The 19126-nt window shown below is 44.7% G+C and overlaps 2 pseudogenes; one reads left to right on the top strand and one right to left on the bottom strand.

Moving 5' to 3' along the window:
- Positions 1-12585: 12585 nt before the first annotated feature.
- LOC136485703 (uncharacterized) lies at positions 12586-13303 on the bottom strand (annotated as a pseudogene).
- A 941-nt stretch (positions 13304-14244) lies between these two features.
- LOC136485702 (calcium-dependent protein kinase 1-like) lies at positions 14245-17897 on the top strand (annotated as a pseudogene).
- The last annotated feature ends 1229 nt before the right edge of the window (positions 17898-19126 follow it).

Below are 19126 nucleotides of genomic sequence, written 5' to 3'. Positions count from 1 at the left end.
TGACATGAGAGGTGGATAGACAGGATTTGATGTGGACTCGGCACGCGCAACGCGCTGACGAGGTTGGTGAAGCGTTCTCTGACTCGGAGTTGTCAGTTTTTTTTAGCAGAAGATATCTCGGAGTTTTCAGTTGTTTTTTTTACGAAGCTGAGCAGATATCGATAATATCATAAATAACGTTAATAATGGAAACTATTGTTTGTCTCCCATGCATGCTTCGATCATTCAATCCATTGGTTGAGCTTGATTTGGCATTGCCCATCCCCCATGCGGCCCATGGAGTTATCGGGTGAATGATGAGAGGACGGACAGCAAGAGGCAGACGCGGGGTGAGGTGAGTGTACCAGACTACCAGTAGTGTCCCGTCCTGGTGCCGGCGAGCGGCGGCTATGAGCCTATGGCTACGACTAACAGACTCTCTCCAACAGGCTATGCATCACGTTACTCATATCGAAAATACCTGGTTCACGGTGAAAAAAACGCCCTCCAACAGAGTAGGCAAAGAGAGATCCTATTTTACGTCGAAGGTGAGAGGAAACTCAAATCTATGTCTGTCTCTCTCCTCGACCCAAATATGCGCCGTGACCACATTTGGCCTTTAGGAGACCGCGTAGGAGGCGCCGGGGTGGGGTGGCGAGGTGGGCTCGCGACGGGGAGCCGCCGACGCGGCCAACGCTGCCAGGCGGGCCCGTGGACGACAACGGCGAGTCGGGCCCACGACGGGGAGCTGCCGATGTGGCGAGGCGCGGCCGGCTCGGCGGTCGGCGGTCGGCGGGGAGTGAAGCGAGCGGCACATGCAGGGATCTATTCGGGGGCTCTCCTTTTGGGTCCGCTGTCGGAAAATGGAAGGTTTGGATGCGTGACTCTTTTTTCCCGTGTGACCCAAATGAACGTATGCATCTCGTATTTAGGTGAGGGCTGTTGGAGACAGTCTTGAGCTGCCATAACCGAAACATGTGTGTGTAAGGGACCGTGACGCCTAAGAGGGGGGGGGTTGAATTAGGCAACTTAAAATTCTACTTCTAAACTATGTCATCTTTTTATTCTTAGCAAAAATCTATGCAAAAGATAAACTATCTAAATGTGCAACTACGGTTTTACTAGTTTGTTGCTATCTCTACCGTAAAAAGGAGTTATGCAACCTAGGTTCCAAACCTATCAACTAGCCTATCACTAAGCTAGTAAAGTAAAGCACAAACCAAGATTGCAATGTAAATGCGGAAGTTAAAGAGTAAGGTAGAGATATGCAAACTTCGGTCGATGACTCTGGTATTTTTACCGAGGTATCTAGAAGCGCGCAAGCTTCTCCCTAGTCCTCGTTGGAGCCCCTCGCAAGGGCCAAGCTCCCGGTCGGGTAACTCCGTGGATATCCCCGGGCCTTCCCCACGCGCAAGTGGGTCTCTGGTGTGACTTTCGGCAAGCCTCTCCCGGACCGCTCCCCGCCGTCTTCACTATCAAGCTTCCGGCCGAACCACCGTTGGCCTTGTTTCCTTCGGTACACGGTGGCGGCCACACCACAAATACGGTTGGTGTGATCTCGTAAGACTACAAGCCCCTCCGATGTACAACAATGGTGAGCGCAAGCACCGAGTGGTAAGAGGTGTGCAAACCTCACTAAACACTAGGCCTAAACCTAGAGCAAGCGCATAAGCGAGGGTCTAATCAACCTAAGCACTTCACAAAGCACCTACGCTAATCACTTAATAAATCACTAAGCAATATGCAAGTGGAGATCACTAAAATGGTGTATCAGCACTCTTGGTTTGTTTCCTCAGCTCTCCACCTCTTAAATGACCGGTTGGGGGGTCAGTGCGTCCGGTCGTCCTGCCGTCGTGTCCGGTTACGCTGAGAACGTTGCCGTTGATGATGAACAGTGAAGTCCATGCGTCCAGTCACTGCCTCGCTTAGCGTTCGGTCACAGCTGCTGACGCCTGCTGTTGCCGAGCAACTGATCGGACGTGTCCGGTCCTCTTAGGGCCGCGTCCGATCACCTCTGTGTAGTTCGTTTCTTCGTGATCTTGCGTCCGGTTCGGTTCCTATCTTCGTGCTTGGACTTTGCTTGATATTTTGGGTCTTCTCTTGTGCTTCTAGGGTCTTGCTTATGGTGTTGATCATGGGATCATCATGTCACCTTCGTTTAAGTCACGTCTTGCACCATATTGAATTACAAAACAATTACTTGCAAATTCATTAGTCCAATTTGGTTGTGTTGGTCATCAAACACCAAAATCCAAAGTAAATGGGCCTAGGGTCCATTTTCCTTACAATCTCCCCCTTTATGGTGATTGATGACAACACAACCAAAGCATGCAAATAATAAAAATTTTGGAATTTAAAAACTATTTTTTGCTAGGATGCAATGCAAAGGGCAAGGTTATATGATGCTAAAAGATACCACATGTAAACTTCTTTAGAAACTTATCTTGCCCTTGTAAATGTCTCCATGTGGCATTATAGATTTAAACCTCCCCCTAACTACATAATCCACTATCCTCCCTTTCTCGGGCCATTACCACTTGTAAATTATTATGATCGGGCTTGCTTTTGGTCCTACAAATTCACCCCCTTTGGAATCAAACACCGAAAAGGAAGACATTAGTAGCATAAGGGAGGATCAAACTTTGTGATCCTTTGTATGTGGAGTGGAATATGTCACAAAATTTAACTCTCACATTACATAGACTAAGCTCCCCCTAAATATATCCATACATATGATGGAGAATGTAGTTTATGCATAATTGACAAATTAATGCTCAAGGGAGTTTAATCTATATAATGCATGGAGAAAGCATATAAATACCAAAGTGAAATCAACATGATGATACCGGTTTAGAAATACCACATGTGGAAACCAATTTGATTTATACCACTTGTAATAGGTGGTGAATATTTGAAGTATGATGCTTAACTCCGAGGACTCCATTTTCCTTGCAATGAGACTACTACACACATGATAAGCTTGAAAAGGTGTTAGTCTCAAAGCATCAAACTTGTAAAGTAACCTCCCCCTAAATTTGTGCACACAAGTATGGAATACTTATAGGAGACATGCACATTGATTTTAGAATAAAAAATACCACTTGAAAGATGACATCACATAAATGTGAGAATCATTTTCGAAAGTGATATTTGAGAGAAACTATCTACAATTTTGGACTTAGACACATATTAGATGAACAATTGTAAAACAAGCTATGTGCCGTGCTCCTAAACAATTTAAATCATGTAAGTTTGCTCCTAGGGTTAACAGTGAAACCGAGCAAGCCTACCATAAGATATACCTAGTATATGCAAGACAAAAGATTAAACATGCAAAGGCAAACCTAGGCATGAAAAGGAACTAGATGCTAATTGAAATTGCAAAAAATTAAATCTAGTTACATAACATGGGAAGGGGAATTTGGGTCCATAGTATTCACTACCCACTTGGCAATTACGTTGTCCATAATGATGCACCCCATAAAATGCACCCATACTTTGCCAAGTCTCCAAATTTCCCAAAATCCATCGGACTTCTCACTTCCCTTTCGGGATCCAAACTTTCTTGGTGCTCTTCATGTTGGAAATGATCTCCTTTGGCACCCAAATGCGTTTGGCCCCATTGTTGGCTTGCTTGTTCACCTTGATGGCCACCACCTTGTCATTTTTCTTCTTCTTCAAGAGATAAGGTATGGATGCCTTTTTGTCCACCTTGTTGGTGTAGGTGTTGGAAAGCTTGCTTGTTTTCTTTTTATTTTTCTCTTTCTTCTTAGCTCCTCCCTCATTCTTCACCTTGCACTCATAGGACTTATGGCCATCCTTATGGCATACATAGCAAACCACGGTTTGTCCTTCATCAAGCTTCTTCACTCCCTTGATGGTGTTATCTTGATGAAGTTGGGCTTGCTCTATTTTGTCTTTTACTTGAGTCAAGTCCTTGGTAAGGCAAGCCACTTCTTGCTTGAGTTGCTCATTCTTCATTGTGACCTCTTGTGTGCATGTATCTATAACAACTTTCACAACACAAACTTGGTTGCACAAGGATGAGTCTAAACATAAATCATTGCAAGAAGTAGAGGTATCCTTTTTAGGCATATCAAAAATTGAATTTTTGTTTTTAGATGCCCCGGTGGGGGTAGTATCGACGGCTTCAAACTTAGCAACTTTATTAGTTAGCACATCACAATGTTTGCGCATGGTTTCTATTTTAGCAAGCAAACTTTTATAGGCATCTTATGAGCTACTAACTTTTCTTTTAATTTTTTTATTTTTCTTTATAAGTCGCTCATCATTGATTATGCATGCATTTGTTGTTGCAATAGCCTCAAGCTGCTCAATTTTAGTAGATAGTTTAATATTGAGATTAGCAAATGTCTCATATTGTTCAAGCAAGGTTTTATATGCTTCTTGTGAACTATCTTGCTTTTCTTGCAACATTTTTAACTTCTTTCGTTGACTAGTGCAACTTTTAGCATATTTAAGATTTTATTGTACAAGTTGCTCAAAAGAAGGTAGCTCATCATCACTATCACTATTATTGTCACTATCACCAGGGATAGACTTTTTATTACCTCGTGCTATAAGGCACACTCGTGAAGTGCTTGATGATGAGTGCTTGTACCCTTGCCTCTTGTGATGGCTTTCTTCTTCACTTGAAGAATCATCCCATGACCTTATTGATGTGAGGGCTTTGTCCTTGCACGCCTTCTTCTTTGTCTTGGGTGTGGGCTTGTTTGGAAAAACTTCCACAAAGTGCCCCAACTCACCGTAATCATAGCATCCTTTCTTCCTTTGCTCATTTCTTTGCGGCTTCAAACTTAGCAACTTTATTAGTTAGCTCATCACAATGTATGCGCATGGTTTCTATTTTAGCAAGCAAACTTTTATAGGCATCTTGTGAGCTACTAACTTTGCTTTTTATTTTTTATTTTTCTTTACAAGTTGCTCATCATTGATTATGCATGCATTTGTTGTTGCAATAGCCTCAAGTTGCTCAATTTTAGTAGATAGTTTAATATTCAGATTAGCAAATGTCTCATATTGTTCGAGCAAGGTTTTATATGCTCCTTGTAAACTATCTAGCTTTTCTTGCAACATTTTTAACTTCTTTTGTTGACTAATGCAACTTTTACCATATTTAAGATTTTCTTGCACAAGTTGCTCAAAAGAAGATAGCTCATCATCACTATCACTATTATTGTCACTATTACCAGGGATAGACTTTTTGTTACCTCGTGCCATAAGGCACACTCATGAAGTGCTTGATGATGAGTGCTTGTACCCTCGCTTCTTGTGATGGTTTTCTTCTTCACTTGAAGAATCATCACATGACCTTATTGATATGAGGGCTTTGTCCTTACACGCCTTCTTCTTTGTCTTGGGTGTGGGCTTGTTTGGACAAATTTCCACAAAGTGCCCCAACTCACCGTATTCATAGCATCCTTTCTTCCTTTGCTCATTTCTTTGATTGGTGAAAATGAAATCTTGAATTTGGATGGGCACACCCTTGACATTGAGCCTTTGGATCATCTTCTCCACCTTATTGATAAGTTTGATTGATTCTTCATTAAGGTCCGAGGAAGATTGATCATCACCACTTGAATCTTCATCATCGTCATCATCATCATCTTCTTCTTCATCGTCACTCGAGGAGCTTGAGCTTGAGCTTGTCTAAACTTGCTTGCCCTTCATCTTCTTTTTCTCACTATATGCGAGAGCTTTGCCTTTGCTTGATGACGAGGCTTCTTCTTGACTCATCTTCCATGACATTTCAAATGCCACTATCTTTCCAATGACTATGGCCAGAGTCATGGTGCTCAAGTCCTCCATATTGTGAAGGATGGTGATGATGCTTGCATATTTCTTTTGTGGTAGCACGGAGATGATCTTCCTCATAATGTCTGCATCATCTAGCTTCGTTAATCCTATTGAATGGAGCTCATTGATAATTAGATTCAAACGAGAATACATATCACGAACAAGCTCATCATCATTCATTTTAAAGGAATCATAATTTTGTTTAGCTAGACAATATTTTTGCTCATGGACATTAGTTGTGCCATCATGGAGCTCTTGGAGTTTTAACCAAATTTCTGTATTTAAAGTGAACACTTGGTTAAACACATCCATGCTAAAAGATTCAAATATGCAATTTTTAGCTCTAACATTGAAATGAATTTCTTTTTCTTCACTCTTTGTGGTTTTATCGGGATTCTTAATGGGTTTCATCCCGTCACGAGTGACTCTCTAAACATCCAAAATCTACTGCCTTAAGGTGACAATCCATTCTAGCTTTATAGTAGGGGAAGTTAGTGCCGTCAAAGTGCGGAGGCCTAGAGGTATCCATCCCAAACACTCTAAATAGCGTCGGCTCAACGGCGGTGAAGCCAAAGCTCTAAATTGAGCCAACCGGCTCTGATACCACTTGTAAGGGACCATGACACCTAAGAAGGGGGGTGAATTAGGCAACTTAAAACTCTAACTCTAAACTATGGCCTTTTTTTCTACCCTTAGCAAAACCTATGCAAAAGATAAACTATCTAAATGTGCAACTATGTTTATGCTAGATGTGTTCCTATCTCTACCGCAAAAAGGAGTTATGTAACGTAGGTTCCAATCCTATCAACTAGCCTATCACTAAGCTAGGAAAGTAAAGCACAAACCAAATTGCAATGTAAGTGTAGAAGCTAAAGAGTAAGGTAGAGATATGCAAACTTCCGTCGACGACTCTGGTATTTTTACCGAAGTATCAAGAAGTGCGCAAGCTTCCCCCTAGTCCTCGTTGGAGCCCATCGAAAGGAATTGCTCGCAAGGGCCAAGCTCTCGGTCTGGTAAATCCATGGATAGCCTCGAGCCTTCCCCACATGCAAGTGGGTCTCCGACATGCCTTCCGACAAGCCTCTCCTAGACCGTCCCCGCCGTCTTAACTATCAAGCTTCCGACCAAAATGCCGCGGGCCTTGTTCCCTTCGGTACACGGTGGTGGCCACACCACAAACGCGGTTGGTGTGATCTCGTAAGACTACAAGCCCCTTCAATGTACAACAATGATGCGCGCAAGCACCGAGTGGTAAGAGGTGTGCAAACCTCACTAAACACAAGGCCTAAACCTAGAGCAAGCGCATAAGCGGTGGTCTAATCAGGCTAAGCACTTCGCAAAGCTCCTACGCTAATCACCTAATAAATCACTAAGCACTATGCAAGTGGAGATCACTAAAATGGTGTATCAACACCCTTGGTATGTTTCCTTGGCTCTCCACATCTCAAATGGCCGGTTGGGGGGTTTATTTATAAGCCCCATGAAGAAAGTAGTCGTTGGGGGCGAAACCCAGCTTTCTGCTACTAACCAGATGCTGCTGTCGTCCTGGCCGGATGCGTCCAGTCGTTCCGACCATTGAGCACGCGCATTGATCGGACTCACTGCCGAGTCCAGTCATCATCGACCGGACGCGTCCGATCGCATTTGCGCCGCTCTGGAACCTCTCTGGACTCGATTGGATGCTGCACTTGGTGTGTCTGGTCGTCCTACCGTCGCTTTCGGTTACGCTGAGAACGTTGCCGTTGATGATGAATAGTGAAGTCCATCTTGGGTCTTCTCTTATGCTTCTAGGGTCTTGCTTATGGTGTTGATCATGGGATCATCATGTCGCCTTCGTCCAAGTCTCGTCTTGCACCCTATTGAACTACAAAACAATTACTTGCAAATTCATTAGTCTAATTTAGTTGTATTGGTCATCAAACACCAAAATCCAAAGTAAATTGGCCTAGGGTCCATTTTCCTTATAGTGTGCACGGTAGTTTGAGTCGTCGTCGCCACGTCATGGGATGGGATCATTGATCCATGGGCAGGACAGAGGATACTGAGGAAACCTTACTCCCTCCATAAAAAACACAATTCTAACTTTGTATAGATTCAAAGCTAGAATTGTGTATTTTTTTACAGGGGGAGTAACTGCCAAAAAAAAGTGCTAGTTTGGCTTTTGGTTCCGGTAACAGTACTCATTGCAGCATACAGCCACACGAGCCCACCGTTGCATTGTGCGGTCTATGATGAGGACACTAGTGTGAGTGAGGTGTCTTGTCCAGGCTGCAGATGGACATAGGACAAGAAGGTTCAGAGAGAGAGAGGCAGCCAAGACCCGAGATCGGACCGCCGGTGTCTACAACTACAAGCGGAGGGAGAGGGCCGTGGCTGAATTTTTTATTTTTAACCCTTTTTTTGAAAATTTTTGACAAATATGGCCCTGGAGGTACGATTTCAAAATCTGGACTCTTAGCTCGGCGTCATCGATGGTGGAATCTAGACTCTTAGCTCGGTGTCATCGATGGTGGCGCCGAGCTTACATGTCTCGGCGCTATACATTCTGGCGCCGAGCTCGGGGCCACGTTGGCGGCATGGACGCTGACATGGCAGTCGGCGCCATGTATCTTGGCGCCGAGCTTGGCACCGTGGATCTTGGCGCCGAGCTCGGCGTCAATAATCCTGGTGCCAAGCCCTCTTTACGTATGGGCTCTCCCTTCCTTTCTCTCTTCCTCTCTCTTTCTCTCTACCAAGTCGTCACCGCTGCCGCACCGTCCCCGCCCGCGACCGTGCCCACGCCCTCAGTGGCCATCCCCGCCCGCGCCCCCGGTCGTCCCTGCCCATGCCCATGCCCGTGTCGGCCGTCCCTGGACCCTACAGCGCCTAGCCGCGCCAGGTAAAAATTGTGAATATGCAATGTAGGTACTTAGTTATCTTTGAATGTAATATAGTAGTTGGATTATTTGTTATTTACTAGTTAATGTGATGACTCAGGTAGTTGATTTAGTTAGTGATCTAGTGAGATAGATATGTAGATAGATAGAAACATAGATACATAGGTACATAGATATAGTTAGATATGTAGATAGATAGACTCATAGATACATAGGTACATAGACATAGCTATTTTGTGAGTACACTATATATACATAGTTATTATCTTATTTACTTAGTTTGTAGTTAGAAAGTACTTGTTAGGTACTATCTATCATCTAATTTGGACTAAAGGACATGTGTTTCGTTATGTGTTTGAACTAGATGGACAACCTAGTGATCATATATCATGGAGGCACCGTTGAATGCGATTGCTATGGATATGTTGAGTTTGTTGACATGCAAAGCGTGCCTGTGCTATTCAATGATAGGCCTTCATTTAGTGAGATGGTTGCAAGGGCTCGGGAGGAGCTGCATTGCCTTGGAGATGATGATGGCATTATAGTTGAGGGTGTACTGCACCTAGGTTCTCCTCCCAACATTCTCAGGCGAATGATCCCAATTGGGTGTGCGGATCAGTGGGAGAACTATGTGAGATCGGCTATGAAGAGCCAGCTGCAATGTTTGGATGTGGTTGTGCGTCAGGTGTTAGTTGATCCCATCCCTCATGGGTTTTCCCCACCAATGGGTTAGCAGGCGCACTTTGACCCTTCTATCCTGGAACCTGATATGGATGTGGTGGTTGCACCTATGGTATCCGATGCTCAATTTGCCCCCAATAAGGTAGCTGGAGATGCTTGTTAGACTATGATGTTGTGGCAGATCCTCCTCATGAGATCTCTTTGACACATAATCATCCGAGTAAGTTTCTTATCCGCATGGTTATTGGGAGCTTACCCCCTTCCTTACATCCATTTCTTTCATTCTTTCATTATTTTTCTACTTATGTTGTAGGAGACATTCCTGACAATGTGGCTGTGCCCCCTGTTGCTGCGCAAGTGCACTATGGAGATGGATTCCGTGGCTCCAATAGTGTTGAAATTATGAATGATTCGGAGCCATATGAGATGGCAAGGGCTCTTGATTCTGATGATGATCGCCTTGTTGGAGAGCTGACAGAGAGTGATGTTGAGATGCCGAGGCGTATCTTTCTCGATCGTCGTGATCCAAGAGTTCATGAGTTCAGCGATCTTGCTCATTCCAATCAGGCATGAGCAAAAGGATGTAATGATGTGCTCCTAGAAGCTCCTGAGGCTGGCCCTAACATGGTAATTCAGAATGGTTGGGTATTCAAGGATCTCCCTCTATTGAAGAGGTGGTTGTAGGCATTTGCAGTGATACGAAAGAGACCTTACAAGGTCTTGCATTCATATGCAGAGCACCATTACACAGTTGTGTGTGACAAGGAATGCTACCCATGGAGGGTTTGTGCAAGGAAGCAAAAGGTCACCGGAAAGTGGAAGATCACAAAAGTTATTAGGCCACACAATTGTGCTGACCATGTGCTGACACTGAAGCATCGACAGTTGACATCTACCCTCATTGCCAAGCGGTTGATGGGAATATTGCATGGAGAACCCAATATGAAGGTTAGGACAATTATTAGGACCGTTGTGACGTTGTATGGAGGTTATGTGATAACTTATGGTAAAGCTTGGAGGGCTAAGCAGCGAGCATGGAAGATGATATATGGGGACTGGGAGGATGGGTATGAGCAGCTGCCAGTGCTTTTCAATGCAATCAAAGCGTTGAATCCAAGCATGCATTATGAGTACATCCCAAAACCAAACGCATGGAAGGATGAGAGGTAGATATTCTTCCGTGCTTTCTGGTGCTTCCCTCAGTGTGTCGAGGCCTTTAGAAACTGTCGTCCCATCTTCTCCATTGATGGTACATTCTTAATTGGCAAATACTAGGGCACACTTCTTATAGCCATATCCTGTGACATGAACAACAAGTTGATTCCTTTAGCATTTGCTTTGGTTGAGAAGGAGAACAATGACAGTTGGGGATGGTTCTTGAGGCTAGTCTAGATACATGTGGTTGGGCCTAGCAGGGAGGTTGGCGTCATATCTGATAGGCACTAGGGCATACTTAATGTCGTGCGAGAGCAGATAGAGAGGTATGCACCTTTGCACCATCGTTGGTGTACTCGGCACCTTGCCGAAAATCTACTCTAAAAGGATGGTGTGAAGGATAACTTGGATCTGTTCCAGGAGGCTACTCGACAGCTTGAGGACAAGTACTTTTAGAAAAAGTTGGAGCAGGTTAGAACCTCATCAAATGCAGAAGATAGACAATGGCTCATAGGTTTGATGAGGGATTTGGAGAAATGGACAAGAGCTCACGATGCCGATGGATGGAGGTACGAGTTTCAGTGCTGCAACATGGCGGAGTCATTCAATATGTTGCTATTGGAGATACGTGGTATGCCCGTGAATGCAATCATTCAATTCACCTTCTACAAGCTTGTTGCCTGGTTCAACGATAGACACGTCCATGCATTGAAGTTGTGGAGTGATAGAGAGATATGGGCTCCGAAACCAAAGGCACACCTAGAGAGGGCAAATGAAAGGGCTGGGACACATGAGGTTACATGCTTTGACCACGCCATAGGGACTTATCAGGTCAAGCATAGGGGCGGTACAACGTCCGACGGCGAGGTCTGAGAGTCGAGGATGCATGTGGTTATCCTCCAAAATTTCACATGCACTTGTGGTAAACCAAGACAGTACCACTTTCTATATTCTCATTTGGTGGCTGCAGTTAGACATCGCAACTATAATATCGAGCGCATGAGAACGAGGCACAGGATAGTTATGGATCAGATACCCAGAAGAACGAGGCGTGGGAGAGAAACCCCATTTCTTACTAACCCCGAGCAGTACGAGTGTGGCAAGTGTGGTAGACTAGGCCACAATTCACGCACTTGCCATTCGCAGATTTGTGAGGTGCGACTATTGGTTGTTTTCATTATTTCATGTTTGTTGTATTCATTTAATTAATTATGCATGGAATTGTGTCAATTACTTGTACATTTCTAAGTTCATGTTTCATTGTATATTGAATTTCTATTTCATTGACTTTTTTGTAGGATGACGTAATTCCACCTGCTCGACCTGACGTACGAGGCGACCTACCGAGGACGTCTCATAGTGGAGGGACAGTAATAATCTATACGTTTTGTTGAAATTTTTGTGAGCGTACATTTGTTCGTGAAGTAACGGGAGACTATATTGTATTCCATGCAGAACCTTTCGCTCCTTCATCCTAGAACCCACAATGTGTTCTTGGACATGCAGCACGACAACATGTACACTCCTTTCCTGCAAAGAGCTAGCCTAGATGTCATCTCTTTTCAGGTTCATCGTGGGTTGCCCAAGTTCAACTCAGTGGCCATAACTACATTGGTTGATAGGTATTATCTTCAATCATTGCCTTCATTCATGGCCATTTGTTTATGCGCTTGCCTTTTTGACATGTAATCTTGCTTTGTCTAAAATGTAGGTGGCGGCCGGAGAATCACAGCTTGCACTTACCTTTCGGAGAGATGACAGTCACGCTCCAGGACTGTCAGAAGATGCTAGGCCTGAGGATTCACGGCAACACAGTGACTGGGTAGTGCATGTCAGAAGGTTGGAGAGCACGAGTAGAGGTCTTTCTTGGGAGTGAGGTTGGCGAGCAAGGGGCTCGCACTTATGGAGATCTAATCTCCTGGCTCCGGCAAGAGTTCGCACAGTGCCCCGAGGAGGCAGATGAGGAGACAGTTGGGTACTACTGCACGGCGTGGATCCTACACCTATTTGCATGCGTTCTCTTCCCTGATGCCATGGGCGATACTACGTCGTGGATGTGGGTCCACTGTCTCAGTGACTACTGAGTGTAACGAGGCCACTTTTCTTTCCTCAGGGTATCGGAATTCTCCTCCATCGCTGCTTTCGCTCGGCGTGCACGCTCAAGCTTCTTCTCCCTCTCCTCCCTGTACGCAGCAACACGCCTCCTTTCCTCCTCTTCCTTGTGCTCCTTTTTTGCAGCCTCATCTCCGTGTCTGTTCTTTATCATCTCCTTGTCCTCTGCCTTCCACCGCAACAATTTCTGCATCCATTCCTTGTTTTTAGGCTTGATCTCAGTGTCGATCCACTGCTCAAAATCACAAAGCGGTGGAGGGGTCTGTAAAAAATGTAATTATTACAAAACAAAAAAAATCTTGCAAGATGTCATATGACACAAACATCAATTCCTCATCATCTTGTTAATGCGGCGCTGACGAAGTGTATGCTCAAACGAAAAATTAGAACACATCCAATACCTCTGCGTATACGTGTCCTCTTTATCAGACATGGCTACCTTGTAAGGATCACCGCAAAAGCATATGGACACTAGAACACCACTAGGCAGAGGCAATGGGTCAAAGGCATTTCCTGTCATCTGGCCATAACTATAATTCAACCAATTTTGTTCTAAGAACCGAAATCAATTAACATTAAACTCTAGACCTAGGATTTCCCATTTGATGCACAATAATGAACCCATAACATAACAACATGCGCTGCGTTTACCTTGGTTTGCTAGCTTTTCCACGCCTTGACATCCTACGATTGTATAATACAAATATTAAAAATTGCATGAAACCCTAAGTAATGACGATTCTTAGGTTGAAAAATCCGACTAATATATACCGAATCGATGCGAAAAAAATTAGGAGAGGAGCAAGGATACCTTGCTCTCGAAGATCTATGAATCAAATCAAAGTTTCCTAGGTCTAATATGCCGATTCATGAGGTAGGGCGAAGTGGGGAGAGAAAAAACCCGAGAGGGAGGAGAAAGAAGAGGAAGAAGGCTCGGACAGGAAGGTTGGGGGCCGGATTAAAATATCATCTCGACGCCATAGATATTGGCACCAAGCTCGGCGCAAGGATCTACGGCGCCAAGCTCTACGACGTCGAGCTGACTGTCAAGTCACCGCCACGTCTGCGTCAAGCCCAAGACCTCGGCGCCAGCAACGATGGCATCGAGACGTGTTATCTCGGCGCTAGCAACGATGACGCTGAGCTAAGGGTCCAGATTTTAAAATCATACCTCCAGAGACATATTTGTGAAATTTTTTCAAAAAAAAGCTTAAAAAATAAAAAATTCGGGACGAGTGGCGTCCGTCTCCGTCAACGCCTGCGGAAACCCCGACGCAACTGCCTCGTTCGTTATCCAATGCACACACTCGAACGCTGCGGGCTGCTCAGCTCCAGCAGGCATCAGCTCTGGCACGCTCGCTCGCTGGCTCCCCCGCCCCACCGCGTCCGTGCGTCCGTGGAGAGGAGACGGCGACCGGTCGCCCGCCGACCCGTGCGTCTCCACGTGCAAACCCTCCACCCCTGACCAAACCAAAGCCACCAGCAATGCTGCTGCTTCCTCCTTGTCTTCCTCCTCCACCTCAACTGCCCATGCTCCCTCCAGTCCCCTCCTGCTGCCCCAAATCCTCTTCGGCCCTTCTATCAGGCCTCTCCCGCAGCTCCTGATCACACTCGCTCGCGCGCCATGGGCAGCCACGCCTCGCGCCACCGCGCGCAGCCGTATGACCAGTCCTCCCACAGTCCCACCACGCCTCCTCCCAGCCTCCTCCGCCGCCGCCCAAGCACCACCACCACCACAACCCTCACAAGCCCAAGCAACAGCAGCAGCAGCCCCTACCTCCGCGTCCTCCGCCGCCACACCATGCTCCTTCCCCCGCCGCCACCGCCACCACCACCACCACCGCCCCCGCCCCCACCCCTGCCCCCGGGGCGGCGACGAACATCGGCCGCGTGCTGGGCCGGCCGATGGAGGACGTGCGCGCATCCTACACGTTCGTGCGTGAGCTAGGCCGGGGCCAGTTCGGCCGCCACGCACAAGCCGACGGGGCGGCGGTACGCGTGCAAGTCCATCGCCACCCGCAAACTCGCGCACCGGGACGACGTGGATGACGTTCGCCGGGAGGTGCAGATCATGCAACCACCTCACGGGCCACCGCAGCATCGTTGAGCTCCGGGGCGCCTACGAAGACCGCCACTCCGTCAACCTCGTCATGGAGCTCTGCGAGGGCGGGGGGCTCTTCGACCGCATCATCGCCCGGGGGCAGTACTCCGAGCGCGCCACCGCCACGCTCTGCAGGGAGATCGTCTCCGTCGTGCACAGCAGCCACTCCATGGGGGTCATGCATCGCGACCTAAAGCCCGAGAACTTCCTCTTCCTTAATAAGAGGGAGGACTCGCCGCTCAAGGCCACGGATTTTGGGCTCTCCGTCTTCTTCAAGCCCGGTAACTAACTAATCCCCTTCGCTCTTCACTACTGTGTTCACAGGGATATCCATCATTTTCGGATGCCTTTTCGATTTCAGTCCTACTCACTCTACTCACTATGTATGTATGATTCTGCGTCGATTCGATTACTCACTATGTATGTATGATTCTGCTTCGATTCGATTCCATAGATATAGATAGATGCTCATCCTCATCCTCATGTGGGAATTCAGCACATACCAAGACGAGGAATCATTGTTGTTTGATTGCCTTGTGCTTTAACTAGAGTCTAGAGGAGGAATCGTTGTTGTTTGATTTGGTCTCAGCGATCCAGCTCCCACTCTGTAGCGTGTCCAACTCAACTCAAACTGAAAACGATCGATGATTGGATTGCAATGCAGGCGAGCAGTTCAGGGATCTTGTCGGGAGCGCCTACTACGTCGCCCCGGAGGTGCTCAAGCGGCGATACGGAGCTGAGGCGGACATATGGAGTGCCGGAGTTATCCTCTACATCCTGCTATCCGGCGTCCCTCCTTTCTGGGCCGGTACGTGTCCCTGCGCCCTGCTGCGTAAACCGACCAGCCACATCCTGATGCCAATGCCATTGTCCCCTTACTAACACGACACGGATGCTCTGTCTTCTGTCTCCCCTGATTTTGGTCTTGGTTTTACCAGAGAACGAGGATGGCATATTTGATGCTGTTTTGCGAGGTCATATTGATTTCGCATCTGATCCCTGGCCTTCCATATCGAATAGCGCAAAAGATTTGGTCAAGAAGATGCTGCGCCAAGATCCCAAGGAGCGGCTTACTGCTGCTGAAATTTTGAGTAAGTATCCGCTAGCGCTATCGTCGAACACGGTTCTCGACCCCTCCCATCCATTGCCAATCCTGGTTCTACTGATTGGGGGTGCTGCTCATCATGCCAAGTGCACTGCCTATTTATCTTCTTCTGTATACAAGCTTTTTATGCTCTCTTTGCAAAATGAGCCTTCATTCTTGCTCTGTTTGTATATAGTGCCTCAATCTAATACATTAAGCACACAGAGCATCCCTGGATTAGAGAGGATGGAGAGGCCCCAGACAAGCCACTAGACATTACAGTAATAAGCAGAATGAAGCAGTTCCGGGCAATGAACAAGCTTAAGAAGGTTGCCTTGAAGGTAAACGGATCTTCCGGATTTTTGTTACTGTTTCTCTCTTTTTAGCACTCCAGTCCTTAATAATACATGAAATATCTTGACGTCGCTTCTGTTACAATCAGGTTGTTGCAAAGAACTTGTCAGAGGAAGAGATCGTGGGCTTGAAAGAAATGTTCAAATCCCTGGATACTGATAACAGTGGGACTATAACGCTGGAAGAATTGAGAGCTGGTTTACCAAAGCTCGGCACCAAAATCTCTGAATCAGAAATAAGGCAGTTGATGGAAGCGGCAAACTCTTATCTTGTAGCCCCATAGCCTTAAATCATAATGCTTCCCTTATTCACATAATGTGATGCAACTGCCTGTTATGTGAAAGTGCCAGTAGTGCACAAAATAGTAGTAGTGGATGTGTTCTTATTTGATAAGGGAGGAAACAAATAATACCATATGACTTTAATCAGTATGATGACATTTCTAGTAGTCTGACGGATTCTGAGCTTTTCGTTCAAGTTCATTCTCTCCAGAACCATTCTGGGACCATTTCCACTCTTGTTAATTGTTTTCCCTTCATGAACAGGCTGATGTAGATGGAAATGGTACCATTGATTATGTTGAATTCATATCAGCAACAGTGCACATGAATAGATTAGAGAAGGAGGATCATATATTTAAAGCATTCGAGTATTTTGATAAGGACCATAGCGGGTAATTTCACTTCTAACTCTACTTTTTCATTACTTATGTACTGAGTTTGACCTTTAACATTAACTTTGTTGCTTGCACATTCCTGTACAGGCACATTACAGTTGATGAGTTGGAAGAAGCTCTGTAGAAGTATGATATGGGTGATGAGGCAACAATTAAAGAAATTATTGCTGAAGTAGATACAGATCATGTGAGTAATTCCAGGAAACCCAAAATAATATCACTTTCTATTATTTCATAGGAAGCATTATCACTGTTTAGATCTTGGAGACTTTTGGCACATTGAAGGAGATTTTGTTTTTAAAAAACAAGCAGTTTTTCTTAATGCAATAAAGTAATGAAATTTATTTACACCAATAACAAGCACCTTGAGTCTGAACAGTGGTTCAACTTGTTTCACTAGCTAGTAATCAAGAAACCATTGTCTTTACTATACATTTACTGGTAAGCTAAACCGTCATGTTATCGGGTCCTCTCTTAACAATTGGAACCATATGGCTCACATTGTTAAGAAAAGACTAATGATGAAAGACTATTGTGATGTTTGCTATTTAAATTCACATGAATTGCTTAGTTCAGTTGCTAAGTGCTATTTGTCTTTTGGTTTTACTACGTAGGATGGGAGAATCAACTACCAGGAGTTTGTTGCCATGATGAAGAATAATAGCCCCGATATTGTTCCAAATCGGAGGCGCATGTTTTAAGGCTCTCCTACAGTCCTACGTTTAATTGAAAAAAAGGCTTCTAAGATATTTTCCAGTGTCAGAGAGGGGAGCAACTCATACTCTGAAATGGAACCCCTCAGCCAGGCACCTGTGCAATGATATTCCATACTTGGACAAGTTACCAATCATGGTTGACTGCCTTTGTGTGCCCATCTACATGGATGGTCGGAGGTTCTTTCTGGCGCTTCCATGTTCTACCATCTCATCTTACGATATTTCCATGTATCCTTAATGAGGCGTGCCTTATGGTCTAATGTTTCCTGCCTCTGGATCTTTTATGTAAGAAATGGGCTTGTAATACAGTTCGAAATTATCATATATCAGGCAAAAAGTAATACGATGTGCCTTCTGATCCTCTCCCTCTTTTTCTTTTCTTTTTGGTCACTGGATCATTTATGTGAGAAACCTGGCTTTGTATGACAGTCCCTGATGACGATACTAGACAAGATTATACTTTGTAACGAACATAGCTCGACTTTTAATTTCCATTTTGTACAGTGCAACAGTACTAGAATCAATAATGTATCATAAAATATTGTTTAGCTCAACTTCCAAATATTTAAGACTTCTTGTGACCAAATTCGTTGCTGTAGAGTAGTTCGAATGGCACAAAGCAGAAAATAATAGCTGGTACAGGACACCAACCACTTCACATGTTCACATGAGCAGGTTTGAGCACTTTCGATGCTTTCTCCAATTAACACATGAGCTCATGTACATATCTTGAAATGGGCAGGCATTCATCAGCCAAAAGCAACTGCTCTTACGGAATAGAAAATCAACTCTGAAAGGCTATTTCCAAGATGCATTTATTTATGCTAAATGCCAAAGCTTCAGGCAGCATTACACGACAAGATGTTGTATGAGCTTATGTGAAATCATTACATCTTGGTCATCCGCTAGATGAGATATTCTGAAATGAAATATGACTAACACAATACTCGGCCTCTAAACCATCCAGTGGCGGATCTAGGAATTTAACTTAGGGTATGCCGCTAAAAAATTTTCGTATACAATTTGATAAAAACATTTGAGAATTCGATAATAATTATAGAATTATAACATAATTTAATATACACACGCAGTTACAGAATCTATATCTCTTATAAAGATAAACCCACTAGTAATTTATCTTGCCATGCACCACATCAGCATCCACTAGAACATCCCACTAGCCCATTTAACTATCTCTGTCCACATCAACATTCACTAACATATCCATCTAACATATGCCATTATGTCTTCATTCAAGCTATTTACATTAGCAAACCACATCATTTACTAACATATATTTAGTTGTCCACGTCAAAATGCTAAAAATCATCTACTAATATGTATTATGATATTTATTCAATCATATTAATATAATTTCACGAGCGATTCCCACAGCAACACGTGGGACGTTCTTCTAGTAAGTTTTAAATTCGAACACCTGACAATTCAAAGTTTAGACATAAATAAAAGAGTACAAGCGACTTATAATACTACTTTTCTGGCTTTTTTAGGTGATACTTTCTAAGAGACATGAGTATCTTGATTATATTAATTTTATTATCAACTTAAAGAAAT

This window comes from Miscanthus floridulus, chromosome 10 (genome assembly GCF_019320115.1).
Source record: "Miscanthus floridulus cultivar M001 chromosome 10, ASM1932011v1, whole genome shotgun sequence".
In the NCBI taxonomy this organism is placed as follows: Eukaryota; Viridiplantae; Streptophyta; class Magnoliopsida; order Poales; family Poaceae; genus Miscanthus; species Miscanthus floridulus.
Note: the sequence above shows the minus strand (reverse complement) of the source record. Positions and strands in the feature narration are given on the sequence as shown.